Here is a 13,727-nt window from a genome sequence, read left to right on the forward strand (position 1 = left end):
ACCATGCTGACTATGGCCTAATTTATCATGTGCCTCCAAGTACCCTGAGACCTCATCCTTAATAATCAACTCCAACATCTTCCCAACCACTGAGGTCAGACTGAGTGACCTATAGTTTCCTTTCTTCTGCCCCTCTCCCTCCTTAAAGAGTGCAGTGACATTTGCAATTTTCCAGTCTTCTGGAACCATTCCAGAATCTAGTGATTCTCTAAAGATCATTCCTAGTGCTTCCACAATCCCTTCAGCCACCTTTTTCAGAACTCTGGGGTGACACCATCTGGTCCAGATACTTATCTACCTTCAGACCTTTCCATTTCCCAAGAACCTTCTGTCTAGTTATGGTAACTTCACACACTTAATGCCCCCTGACTCCTGGAACTTCCACTATACTGCTAGTGTCTTCCACAATGAAGACTGATGCAAAATACTTAGTCACTTTATCTGCTATTACCTTGTCCCCTGTTACTACCTCTCCAGCATCGTTTTCCAGTGGTCTGATATCCACTCTCGCTGGCTTTTACACTATGTATCTGAAGAGACTTTTGGTACGCACTCTAATATTATTGGCTAGCTTACTTTTGTACTCCATCTTTACCTTAATGATATTTTTAGTTGCCTTCTGTTGATTTTTAAAAGTTTCCCAATCCTCTTAACTTCCCACTGCATTTTCCTCTATTATAGCTCTTTTAGCTTTTATGTTGACTTTGAATTTTGTTAGCCAGAGTGGTATCATCTTTCTTTGGAATACTACTTCCTCTTTGGGGTGTATATATCCTGTGCCTTCCAAATTGCTTCCAGAAATTCCAGCCATTGCTGCTCTGCTGTCATCTATGCCAGTGTTCTTTTCCAATCAATTCTTGCCAACTCTGTAATGTATGGATCTATTTCTTTTAGAGCAATGACCCCCCCCCCCCGCCCCAGCACTATGTATTGATCTGTTGTCTGGTCATGTGCTGTTATTGCTCTCGCTCTCACTCTCACATGTGCATGCTTTTAATTGATAAGTAGTTGTGCAAAGACACCACAAATTGGCGATGAGTCCAAACCTAAATATAAGAAAATATGACAAACTGCACTGCAGTTATGGCACGATTATAGGACAAGACAGCGAGAGTTAAACAGTACAGAGAAGGCCGTTACAGCTGCCAACAAAGGCGTGAGTACAGTGCATAGTAACAGTGAAAGGTGCTGTGAATTTGAAGTGAAAATAATGTGGCGATGGCTTCAGTCAAGAAAATTGACGAATTTGATAGCATTAATGAACGCTGGGAGGTGTATATCGAGAGGGTTGAACTATATTGTAATGCGATCATCGTGGAGGAGCAAAAGAAAGCCCTGTACTTGGCTTAATGGGTTCAAGAATGTACAGTCTCTTACCCAACCTAGTAACCCCTGAAAAGCCAGCGAGCAAGACATTTGAAATTGTACAATTTTATAAAATCACTTGAGCGCTAACTGCTGGTAATTGCTGAGAGATTTAGATTTTATGAAAGGAACCAGTCAAAAGATGAAAGCATTTCTGAATATATTGCAGAACTGCACAAACTTTCTCAGTGCTATGACTTTAGTGTTGGACTTTCAGATGCATTAAGGAACAGGCTTGTATGTGGCAAGCAGAGTCAAAGCACTCAAAAGAGGCTACTATCTGAAAGAGACCTAACCTTAGAACAGGCATTGGCTATTACAATATCGTTGGAGGATGCAGCAGACTACAGAAAAGGTTAGAATGTGAAATGCACAATGTCCCTGAATGGTGCAAAAAGCCAAAGGTGTTATCAATGTGGCAAATCCTCCCATGATGCAAATAACGGTTGGTTGGAAGAGAAAGTCTGTGGGAAGTGTCACAGATAAGGTCTCAGAGAGAAGGTGTAAGGCAGACTGAATGGAAAGTCTTAAACACAAAACTAAGCAAATACATAAAGTTACCAAATGAATGCAAAACAGAATGACAAAGGTGAATCTGTCATGCCTAGGACTGCATGATATTACTGAAGCGGATCACAAAATCATCTGAATCACAATAGATGTGACTGGTGTAAAACTGAAAATGGAGCTGTATACAGGTTCAGCTTTGTCCGTAATTCTGGAGGCTGACAAGAACAGACTGTTTTCTAGGATACCATTAGAAAAGACCTCAGTAATGCTAAAGATCTACACAGGTGAGAAAGTGTCTCCCAAAGGCAAACTGAAACTGCGACATATGGAGGCCCAACACAACAGTTAGAGATTTGTGTTGAAAAGTGGACAGCTAGCACTTTTCTGATGTGAATAGTTGAGAAAAATCCAATTAGACTAGCATTCAACCAAAGTTCTCAGTGTGGTAGCCAAATGGTAGCATTAACCAGAGACTGGCAATGCTAATGAGAAGGTGTTTAAGAAGGGGATTGGTAAACTCAAATTGAGTGAAGCAGCAACATCGAGATTCCACAAAGTGCATCCAGTCCCTTAGTACATCCTAATGTGGATGCTGAACTGCAGAGATGGAATTCTCTCCAAGGTTGAGTAGAATGATTGGGCCCTGCCCAATGTCCCAGTGATCAAGAAAGGGAAGGCCAGAGTAGCTGGGATTTCAAGGTGAGCATCAGTCCTGTGCTGCATACTGTGCAGTGTCCCCTGCCATGAATAGAAGACATTTTTGCATCTTTGATAGATGGGGAGAGGTTTAAAAGATTGACATGTCGCGAGCCTATCTGCATATGGAGATTGAGGAGTTCCTCACAATGAACATTCACAAGGGACTGTTCCAGTATAATCATCTCATCTTTGGCATTGCAATTTGGCAAACATCAATGGACCAAATGCTCCAAGATATCCCAGGAACACAATGTTACCTTAATGACAACATCGTGTCTGGCAAAAAAAAGATAAGAGCAGCTCCAGAACCTTGGCAAAGTGCTTAGCAGGCTGAGTGAGTATGGGCTGTGTGCAAAGAGAGAAATGTGAGGTTTTTCAAGAATGAAATCTCATTGTGGACATGTCATTGATAAGCATGGCTTACATAGGTCACAAGAGAGATTGAAGCAGTGCTACAAGCACCCAAATTAGAAAATATTCACAACTTCAGATCATACTTGGGCCTTGTAAACTACCACCAGTTTCTCCTAAACATTGCTGTGGTGCTGCATCCATTGAATGCACTGTTATAGAGAAGAATAAAGTGGGGATGGCCAGAAAGATGTGGAAAAAGCATTAAAGGAAACAAAGACTAATAAAATCTGATGAACTGCTCACCCATTATGACCCATCCATGCTCATCAGACTGGTGTGTGATGCATCCCCTTATGGCATTGGAGCCATTTTGTCACACACTATGAGAGATGGATCTGAATACCCAATTGCATTGGCTTCAAAATCACTGATGAGTGCAGAACACAACTATGCACAGATTGACAGAGAGGTCCTTGGTCCAGTAAGGGGAATAAAGAAGTTCCACGACTACCTCTACAGTTTGTGTTAGTGACAGATCATCAGCCCCTTGATTCTAGTTTCAAAACCAGGAAGGGAATTCTAGTGATGACTGCTACCCAGATACGATGTTGGGCATTATTCCTAGGAGCTCACTCTTATGACATAGAATTCAAGGGTACCGAACAACACAGCAACACTGATGGCTTGTCACATCTTCCATTATTGGCAACTGAAGAAGGAAAGTCTTTATACTGTGACCCAGCAGACATATACACACTGCATTGGTGGACTAGTTCCTGGTAACATTCCAAAATTCAGAGGGAAACAAGAAATGACCCGACATTGTCAAAAGTCTATGAAATCACCATGCAAGGACAGCCAGCTCATGGTAACCTTATGTTTCCAGAGTTCTCAGCAAGACAAGATCAACTGTGGGTATGTCAAAGTATGCTGATATGTGGATCTCCTGTTGTGGTTCCCGCTAAACTGCACACTAGAGCATTAGAAAATCTGCATGAAGGATATTTGGGTACAGTCAAGATGAAGAGTCTCACCTGGAGCTACGTGTGGTGGCCGGGGATAGATAAACAGGTTGAAGACTTAGCCTAAAGCTATTCAAGATACCAAAAAGTTCAAAATGCACCCCCACAGGCACCATTACACCTGTGGGAGTGGCAATCATGAGCATGGCAGAGTACATATTGACTTTGCTGGGCCATTCGTGGACTCCATGTTTCTGATTACTGTGGATGTTCATTTGAAGTGGATGGAGGTTATACCAATGAAGTCAACCACATCAGCAAAGACTGTCTCTGCTCTGAGGACTATCTTCGCCAGAAATAGCTTACCCAAACAAATTGAATGACAATGGACCGTGATACACGTCAGAATAACTTCCTGTTCATGAAGAAAAATGGAATCAGACATTTCAAGTCAGCTCTTTCATCACCCAACAAAGAAAGGTTTATCCAAACCTTCAAGAAGTCCATTAAAGTGATGGACAAGGAGGACGTTTCTCTACTGCACAAAGTGGACAGCTTCCTTTTTGCATTTTTTTGAACTCTGTTCATGCAATGATAAATCAAACACTTGCAATGCTGTTCATGACCAGGAATCTGAGCTCTCGCATAGACCTCCTGAAACCAGACCTCCAAAGGGAAGTACAGAATAAACAGTTCAACCAGTTGCCAGGAGAAGCAGCAAAGAGCTTCAAGATTGGACAGGAAGTCCTAGCTTGTGTTTACCGAGAAGACGAGTGGGCACCCGGTAGTATAGCTACAAGAACTGTACCAGATGTACACAGTGGATGTTGGAGATCAGACAGAGATGTCATGTGCACTAGATACTGGATGCTCAACTGAAGAACACAGACATGTTACTGTCACCGGACTTGCCCCTCAGTGATGATCATGTCATTGACAGTAACGTGACACCTGCAACCAAGAATGTGGTCTTAGACAAGGCACCTACCGAACCCGATGCCACTCCACAGGTCCAGAGGCACCATCCTGAAATAAACAGAGCACCACCAAGGACTGAACCTTTAGAACTGTGAAGTTAGTTATGGACTGTTTTTGTGAAAACATGGCTGTTTGGAGTGTGGGTTTATGAAAGGGAAATTGAATGTTTAGTACATATACAGTTCTATGTTGCATTAATCCAAAGGGGGAGGAAGTGTAATGTATGGATGTATTTCTTTTAGAGCAATGATTTCCCCCTCTCCTTTAGCACTACGTATTGATCTGTTTGTTCATGCGCTGTTGTCTACGCATGCACATTGTTTTCTGTCTCTCTCATGTGACTACACCAGTTAAAGCCATCTCTCGCATGCGTGCTTTTATTTAATTGATACGTAGTTGTGCATAGACACAACAAACTCCTCTCTCATGCCTCTGTAATTCCCTTTATTCCACTGAAGTATTGATTATTTCTGCACTGCTTTCCTTTACATCTAACTGTACTCTGAAATCTGGCAGTGTGGTGGCAAAACTAGACAGAGGTTTGTTCATTCACTGCATGAATGGAATTTTCCTCTTCAGTTCTCTCCAGGTCTGCCATAGCCAGACCTTCCTCACCAATGAATGTAAATATTCACAGAATATGACCCTTGTTTCCTTTCTGCTTATCTGTTTTCAGATTAAATTTTAAATGTGAGGAATAAGAGGTTAGCACCTCAATATAATTTTACCTCTTATTGCTGTGTTTGTATACTTGAGGCTTTTTCACAATGTCACAAAGGATAATTAAATATGACAGATTGTTTCTGCTTGTATAATATTGCAGTACTATATATCATTTCAAAATGAAATCTTTTTTTAAAAAAAACTTTCCTTTTGACTACATATAATTTCGACCTGAACAGTTGAGATTTGTCCTTGATTTTTTTAAAATTACTAACTATGGTAACAGTATCAGTGTCATTATTAAAACAGGAACTATAGACTGCATATATGTGTGATAATTATCAAAACTGAAAAGCAGTTATCGGTATTCTGCCTTTTCCTTCAGAACCACCTTTAGCATCTGCCTCCAAAATGAGGGGAAACTAGGTATTTATGAATCGCATCACTATGAAATACTGTGAACCTATTGCATGTGGTTCAAATGGATTTTCAATGATCTTTTAAATGATAAATGTTGTTTCGCAACCTCTGGCAGTCTGACTGAAAACTGTTGATTCTAACACCTCCAACACTTCCACGTATTTTTAAAATCCAGTTTTAAATTTATAATTTAATTTCTCTATCTTGCACATTTGAATCTCTTTTGTATTCTGTAAAGTGATTTAGAATATTCATGGCCAAAGAAGTTTGCCACCCTTATGAAAAGTACATGACATAGAAGCTGTTGATTCTTTGTGTGCGGCTTTCTTCATTGTCAATAATGAGCACTATTGCTTTACAAACTTGAAGCTTTTCCTTGCAAGTTGGGGAAAAACTGACTATTTTACCTTTTCATTTTGTTAACTGAAGTATTTCATAAGGCCACAAAAAAGTGTGATTTTTCTCGGAGTTGTCTTTATGCATACAGTGTAAATAGTCCTGAACCAACTGTCCTAAGTCTGCAGTGCAGGTGTTACCATGAATGCACCTATTGCAGTTTGGGATGGATTCTCAAGTATGATTGGCAAAAGAAAGCTATACAAATTTTGTGTTTAGTGTTTTTTTTTGTTCAAAACTTTCGATAGGTAATTGTATAAACCAACTATTAACATTAAGGAGTAAAACTGCCTGCAGTCAAGAAGAATTGACTTGCATTTGCACTGCACTTAATCTTTAAAATTTCCAATGCACATTCCAACCAATTAAGTACTTGTGAAGTTTAGTAACTCTTCTAACATGGGTAAATGTGGCAGTTAATTTGCACACAGTAATGTTTCTGTACCATATAGCCTACAGTATAATAAAGGACTACTTTGTGTTTTAGTAACGTGTCGTTGAATGCGCTATTAGGCGCATATTGAGCATGTGCTATTAGGTGCGTATTGGTCTGTACGTGTTTGCCGAGTTCGGATTCTGCCAGTAAAGAACCATGAAACTTAGCTCCTGTCTCCAGTGTTTTTATTAATAGCATTGTTGTGTAACCAGGCCACATACTCAACAGTTTCAAAAGCAGCAATTATGTACACAACCAGACATTTTTTCTTTCTGAAAGAAATCTTGAATTTAGGGTCAAGTTAAGGGCAGCACACCAGAACAAAAATATACTGCGACATCTTTTGTCTGTCTAGTAAACAAGGCCTTAATTTAACTTTTTCATTAACAACTTTATGTTGGAAAACGTTTTAATACTGTATTGAATAGCAAGCATGCTCTGTTTAAAATGTATGTGGGCAGTGATTTTTCTGATTCACACTGCTAACTGAGAACTTAAGAAAAATGGCCAACATTTTTCACTGAGGAATGATAAGGCAGTTAATTAGGGTATAATGAAGTGATATCACTGCTTTTTTGAACACAAATGCACAATTGTAGCTATTTTAAAAAAAATATATATTCATTCTTAAGCATGGTGTAGTGTCTAAAAGCCACACAATGTCCATATGACAGACGCTAGTTAGAAAATGTTCAGCAACAGTCTGCCCCAGTTAATTAAGTGATACAGTACAGAGTAGGCCCTTTGAACCACGCTGTCCCAGCAACTCCACAACCCAATTAACCCTAACCTAATCATGAGTCAATTTACAAAGACCAATTAACCTACCTGGAAGTGCTTTGGACTGTGGGAGGAAACCAGAGCACCCGGGCAATACCCATGCATTCGAAGGAAAGGATGCACAGAGACTCCTTACAGAATGGTGTCAGAATTGAACTCTGAACTTGGGAACACACTAACTGCTACACCACCATGTTGCATATTGTCCCAAATAAATGAAGGTAATGCTGGCTATTTTCTTGATTAGTTTTTGTTCTTTAAGAGTTGTCCCAAATAAGCAGCTGCCCCAATTAACCACTGTGTTTGGATTGGAGATGCTAAAGGTTCAAATAGGAACACTTGACTGTGGGGAACCTTCCACTGGAAACAGATTTTGGCATCCAGACTTTGCATTATCGAGTAGACAATTGTTGAGCTGATGCTCTTGCTACAGTTCCATAATCTTTTTGATTAAAGGATTGAGAAGATTATGTTGTGTATATACTACACCCACCTGATTGCTTTTTCAGTGTTAACAGGAAATTGAATTTATTAAGATATCAATCTAAAAAAGCTACAAAACCTTTCTGAATGAAAAAGAAAGGTGGTGTTGAAATGCAGTATAAATTTTGAATGGCATATAATGTTGGGATTAAATGATGCTTTGTTAAATGTCAACATTTGTTTAAATTTTGATATAGGGAAAGCTGTTCTGGAAAGTTAGATATAATGCTTTATAATGTTGCTTCTAAAATAGTTACAGAATAGGACACATTCACCAAGAGGAAACTATTGGGAGTACTAGTAACAAACAGTTTAACCAGTCATAGTGCTGATGTTCTAAATTAGTGATTACACTGGGACTCTGCTTGTGAAAGTTTCTTGGGGGAGGGGGGGAATTGAAATGTTGAAGAAACATATTTACCTGATTTTTTTGAACTTGGATTTACTCCATTAATATTTTGGTCTTAATATTTAGATTCTGTTATCTCATCTTTGTGTTCCTTTGCCTCCTTAACACTGAGACATAAATGTCTCTGGAATCTGTTTCAATCCATTGTTGATTTATCTCATTTCCAGTTTTGTTTTGAGTTTTGAAAGTGGTGTCATGTTACTCTGGTAGCAATGTTGATCTTCCCTTTCCAAGTGTTAGCATGTGCAAGGCGTAATCCCTTCTCCAAAAACACTTGCAGATCTTGAATTCTAATTTTAAAAAAATAGCATTTGACAACCATAATGTGCCGACTTATTGATAGAAACATCAGGAAAGCTTACCATCAGTATGTTAATAAGGTAATAGATGAGAGCTTAAAGAGTGACAACACCAAACCCTTCTGTAGCTTTATTAAATCTACAAGCCAAGAAGTTTTTGGAATTTCTTCTTTCTCATCCGGGGGCCGTGTTGTATCTCTTACTGCAGACAAAGCACAAGCACTTAACCAGCAGTTTTGCTCTGTGTTTACAAGGGAAAATTTGAATGAACTTCTCACTTTAGACCCCCGCAATACCCCAGACTTGCCAGATCTCATTATAACTGTAATAGACGTTAAGAAGCTTCTCGAGGAATTACAGCCTAAGGAAGTACCAGGACCTATTCAAATACCAGCTATGATTCTAAACAGTTGTGCTTCCAGTCTAGCTCCCATTTTGCAAAAGGTATTCCATAAGTCTGTTGATAGTGGGACATTACCGGATGATTGGTTGAAAGTGAATGTCGTTCCAAATTATAAGAAGGGTGAACGTACAAACCCGGGAAATTACAGACTGGTTTCACTCACTTCCATCCCTTGTAAAATTCTTGAACATATTATTTGCCGTCACGTTATGGACCACCTAGACAGACACAATGCTCTTACTCACCATCAACATGGATTCCGTCCGGGCAGATCTTGTGACACACAACTTGCAGGGTTGATCAACGACTTAGCAAAGATCCTTGGCAATAGAAGCCAAGCAGACTTGATCATACTCGACTTCAGTAAGACATTTGACATAGTTCCCCACCAGAGATTGCTACGTAAGCTTGAACATGTGGGCATTAACAATAGCCTTCTACATTGGCTAAACATGTTCCTTACCAACAGACAGCGACGTGTGCCTCTTGAGAGGGCAGAGTCCCCTGAATCTCCAGTAACATCCGGAGTGCCTCAGGGGACACTGTTGGGACCCTTTTTCTCATTTACATCAACAACTTGCCAAATAAAGTCAAGTCCAAAGTCAGACTTTTTGCAGATGACTGCATAATCTACTGTGAGATACAAAATGACCAAGATGCTCAGCTGCTGTAAAACGACATTGATTCATTATGTCAACGGAAGTCTCAATGGCAAATGTTCCTCAACTCATCTAAATGTTATGCTATGCATGTCAGTCATAAAGTTAAACCAATCAACACAACATATAACATGAATGGACAGATTCTTGAAACAGTCACCCACCACCCACATCTTGGTGTTGAAATTTGCAAGGATCTTCACTGGGCATGCCACATCAATCAGATTACAGCCAAAGCAAATAAAATGCTGGGTATCCTGAGAAGAAACCTCCACTCATGTAGTAAATCGGTCAAGGACATGGCATTCAAGACACTCGTCCGTCCAAAGCTTGAGTATTGCGTGGCCATATGGGATCCCCATCAAGCTAACAAGAAGTCCATCAAAAAAATCCAACGCCGTGCTGCTCGCTTTGTGTTAAAGGATTACAGCAGGAAATCCAGTGTCACCAACATGCTCTCTAACCTTCAATGGGAACCACTTGAAAACTGATGTATTAAACTACGGTTAACTTTCATTTTCAAAGAAATTCACAACATCACTCCATTAAACATCCAAATTCGTCACAGAATCAGTTCAACTCATCAGCAAATTGGACCTTACATATTTGGAAACTCCTTCATTCAATAAGATAGTCATAGTCATACTTTATTGTTCCTGGGGGAAATTGGTTTTTGTTACAATTGCACCATAAATAATTAAATAGTAATAATAAAACCATAAATAATTAAATAGGAATATGTAGAATATGCCAGGAAATAAGTCCAGGACCAGCCTATTGGCTCAGGGTTTCTGACCCTCCAAGGGAGGAGTTGTAAAGTTTGGTGGCCACAGGCAGAAATGACTTCCTATGACGCTCTGTGTTGCATCTCGGTGGAATGAGTCTCTGGCTGAATGTACTCCTGTGCCCACCCAGTACATTATGTAGTGGATGGGAGACATTGTCCAAGATGGCATGCAACTTGGACAGCATCCTCTTTTCAGACACCACCGTCAGAGAGTCCAGTTCCATCTCCACAACATTACTGGCCTTACGAATGAGTTTGTTGATTCTGTTGGTGTCTGCTACCCTCAGCCTGCTGCCCCAGCACACAACAGCAAACACGATAGCACTGGCCACCATAGACTTGTAGAATATCCTCAGCATCATCCGGCAGATGTTAAAGGACCTCAGTCTCCTTCGGAAATAGAGACGGCTCTGACCCTTCTTGTAGACAGCCTCAGTGTTCTTTGACCAGTCCAGTTTATTGTCAATTCGTATCCCCAGGTATTTGTAATCCTCCACCATGTCCACACTGACCCCCTGGATGGAAACAGGGGTCACCGGTGCCTTAGCTCTCTTCAGGTCCACCACCAGCTCCTTAGTCTTTTTCACATTAAGCTGCAGATAATTCTGCTCACACCATGTGACAAAATTTCCTACCGTAGCCCTGTATTCAGCCTCATCTCCCTTGCTGATGCATCCAGCTATGACAGAGACATCCGAAAACTTCTGAAGATGACAAGACTCTGTGCAGTAGTTGAAGTCTGAGGTGTAAATGGTGAAGAGAAAGGGAGACAAGATAGTCCCCTGTGGAGCCCCAGTGCTGCTGATCACTCTGTCGGACACACAGTGTTGCAAGCACACGTCCTGTGGTCTGCCAGTCAGGTAATCAAGAATCCATGACACCAGGGAAGCATCCACTTGCATTGCTGTCAGCTTCTCCCCCAGCAGAGCAGGGCGGATGGCGTTGAACGCACTGGAGAAGTCAAAAAACATGACCCTCATGGTGCTCGCTGGCTTGTCCAGGTGGGCGTAGACACGGTTCAGCAGGTAGACGATGGCATCCTCAACTCCTAGTCGGGGCTGGTAGGCGAACTGGAGAGGATCTAAGTGTGGCCTGACCATAGGCCGGAGCAGCTCCAGAACAAGTCTCTCCAGGGTCTTCATGATGTGGGAGGTCAATGGCCCCATTAAGTTTTCTACATTTGGCAATTATGTTGATAGGTGGTTTCACCCCCCCACCCCAGAAAGTTCCCTATTATCACATCATTTACTCCTTTTTATGCTATCCAGTGATTTACCTGTTCCATTGATATACACCATTTCATTAAAAAACATACATATAAGAATATTTGTAAAGAATTGAATCATTTAGATGTCGTTCAGTATTATTTAAATAGTGTATTGCTCAAACCCAGAAGAATGCATTTGGTGAAGGTTGCTTTTGGCTCATAGTCAGCTGAGTCCTTACAGGCATTTGTCATGGCAGGAATAATAGGAATGCAGTTCAGCTTCCTGTAAACTGGAAGGCAAGAAAACTGGCTTGCATGTCAGGTACATGTCTGCATAATGTTATGGTGGTTATGTGAAATGATTAGTTATCATTTGTGGAAGCTGTTTAAGCAAGGAGCCAGACAATGACAGTATTTGGTCTTATTTTCTAAACAAATAAACTTTGAGAAAATTATTTGCTTTACTGATTTTCATAAATTTGTTTTTCCAATTCAACTTAATTATAGTTGTGCAGCAATACTACATGGAGGCAGGCTCTTCAGCCTAATGAGTCCGTGCCCACCCAGTTAGTCCCAATTTCCGTGTTCAGTCCATATCCCTTTTAATCCTACCCCTCCTTGTATCTATCGAAATGCTGCTTAAATGACATACGAAAAAATCTGCAGATACAGGAAATCCGAGCGACACATACAAAATGCTGGAAGAACTCAGTAGGCCAAGCAGCATCTCTCACCCTAAACATATACCACCTAGTTCTGGATTTGCCCTACCCTGGATTATTTCAGATAAACAGTATTTTTCAAAGGAACTGTTTTGGGAGAGATTATATTGCAGTGGTTATGTATTGGCTCCACACTGTCTGATATCTGAGAGACTGTTAAAATCAACCCAGTTCATTCTACATATCAAAAAGCCAAAAAAACCTGCAAATGCTGGAAATTGAAAATAAATATCAGAAAATGCTGGGAATGATCAGTAGGTCAGGTGGAAAAATAAACAATCCAGAATCTGAAACGTTGCTGAAGAAGTGTCAACCTGAAACATTTACATATTCTCTTGTCACGTTCTGTGTGACCAGCTTAGTGATTCCAGAAGATTCTGGTTTTCACTTTCTTTCTAAATTTTCGAGACATGACTTTATCTCTGAGGGTCAGAGTACTATGGTCCGGTAGGTTTATTCAAGTATTTCTCCATTTGTTAACATCTACAAGGAGGTTACCTAAACTTTGAGTTTTCAATTCTAATACGTATTTTGTACCTACTTTTATGGTACAAAGCTGCAATTCATTCAGTGTAACTGCTTTTTTTTCCATTATGACCAACTTTTGATGAGGTGCTTTTCAGAATATTTGAAGAAAAATTAGGCCCAGTCTTAACTGCTTATTCTATAATTTACATTGTGATTTATTAAATCCTGTTTATCAAACAATATTGATTATGCACCTGTTGCACCTTTTGTGTTCTGTAAACGAGAGCAGATTAAACTGAAATTTAAAAAAATGGAAGTTTTTATTGTATCTTCATAAAGCTTAATTTTGAATATTTTAGCAGTACAATTATTATATGGTTTGTCAGTAGTGTTTTTAATTATCAATGGTGGTTATGATTATGTTTGTTTATCACATAACAGCTATTCAATTTTAAGGTGATGTCAAACACCGTTGAAGGGGTTTGGGGGGAGAAGCAGATGGTTAAACTGTAGAGTGGTCGCAGTAGTATAGATCAGCGGTCCCCAACCACTGGGCTGCGGACCGGTACCAGGCCACGAAGCATGTGCTACTGGGCTGTGAGGAAACAATATGAGTCAGCTGCACTTTTCCTCATTTCCTGTCACACACTGTTGAACTTGAACATAGGGTTGTCAACTGTCCCGTATTTCCTGGGACATCCCGTATATTGGGCTAAATTAGTTTGTC

At 40.2% G+C, this 13,727-nt stretch overlaps 1 protein-coding gene across 3 annotated transcripts in view; it reads left to right on the forward strand.

Annotated features, from left to right (window-relative positions):
- Positions 1 to 13,727, forward strand: part of LOC140203191 (BAR/IMD domain-containing adapter protein 2-like 1) — a 148,658-nt gene that overhangs the window by 25,470 nt on the left and 109,461 nt on the right. The window lies entirely within an intron of this gene.

Source organism: Mobula birostris, chromosome 9, assembly GCF_030028105.1.
Source record: "Mobula birostris isolate sMobBir1 chromosome 9, sMobBir1.hap1, whole genome shotgun sequence".
NCBI lineage: Eukaryota > Metazoa > Chordata > Chondrichthyes > Myliobatiformes > Myliobatidae > Mobula > Mobula birostris.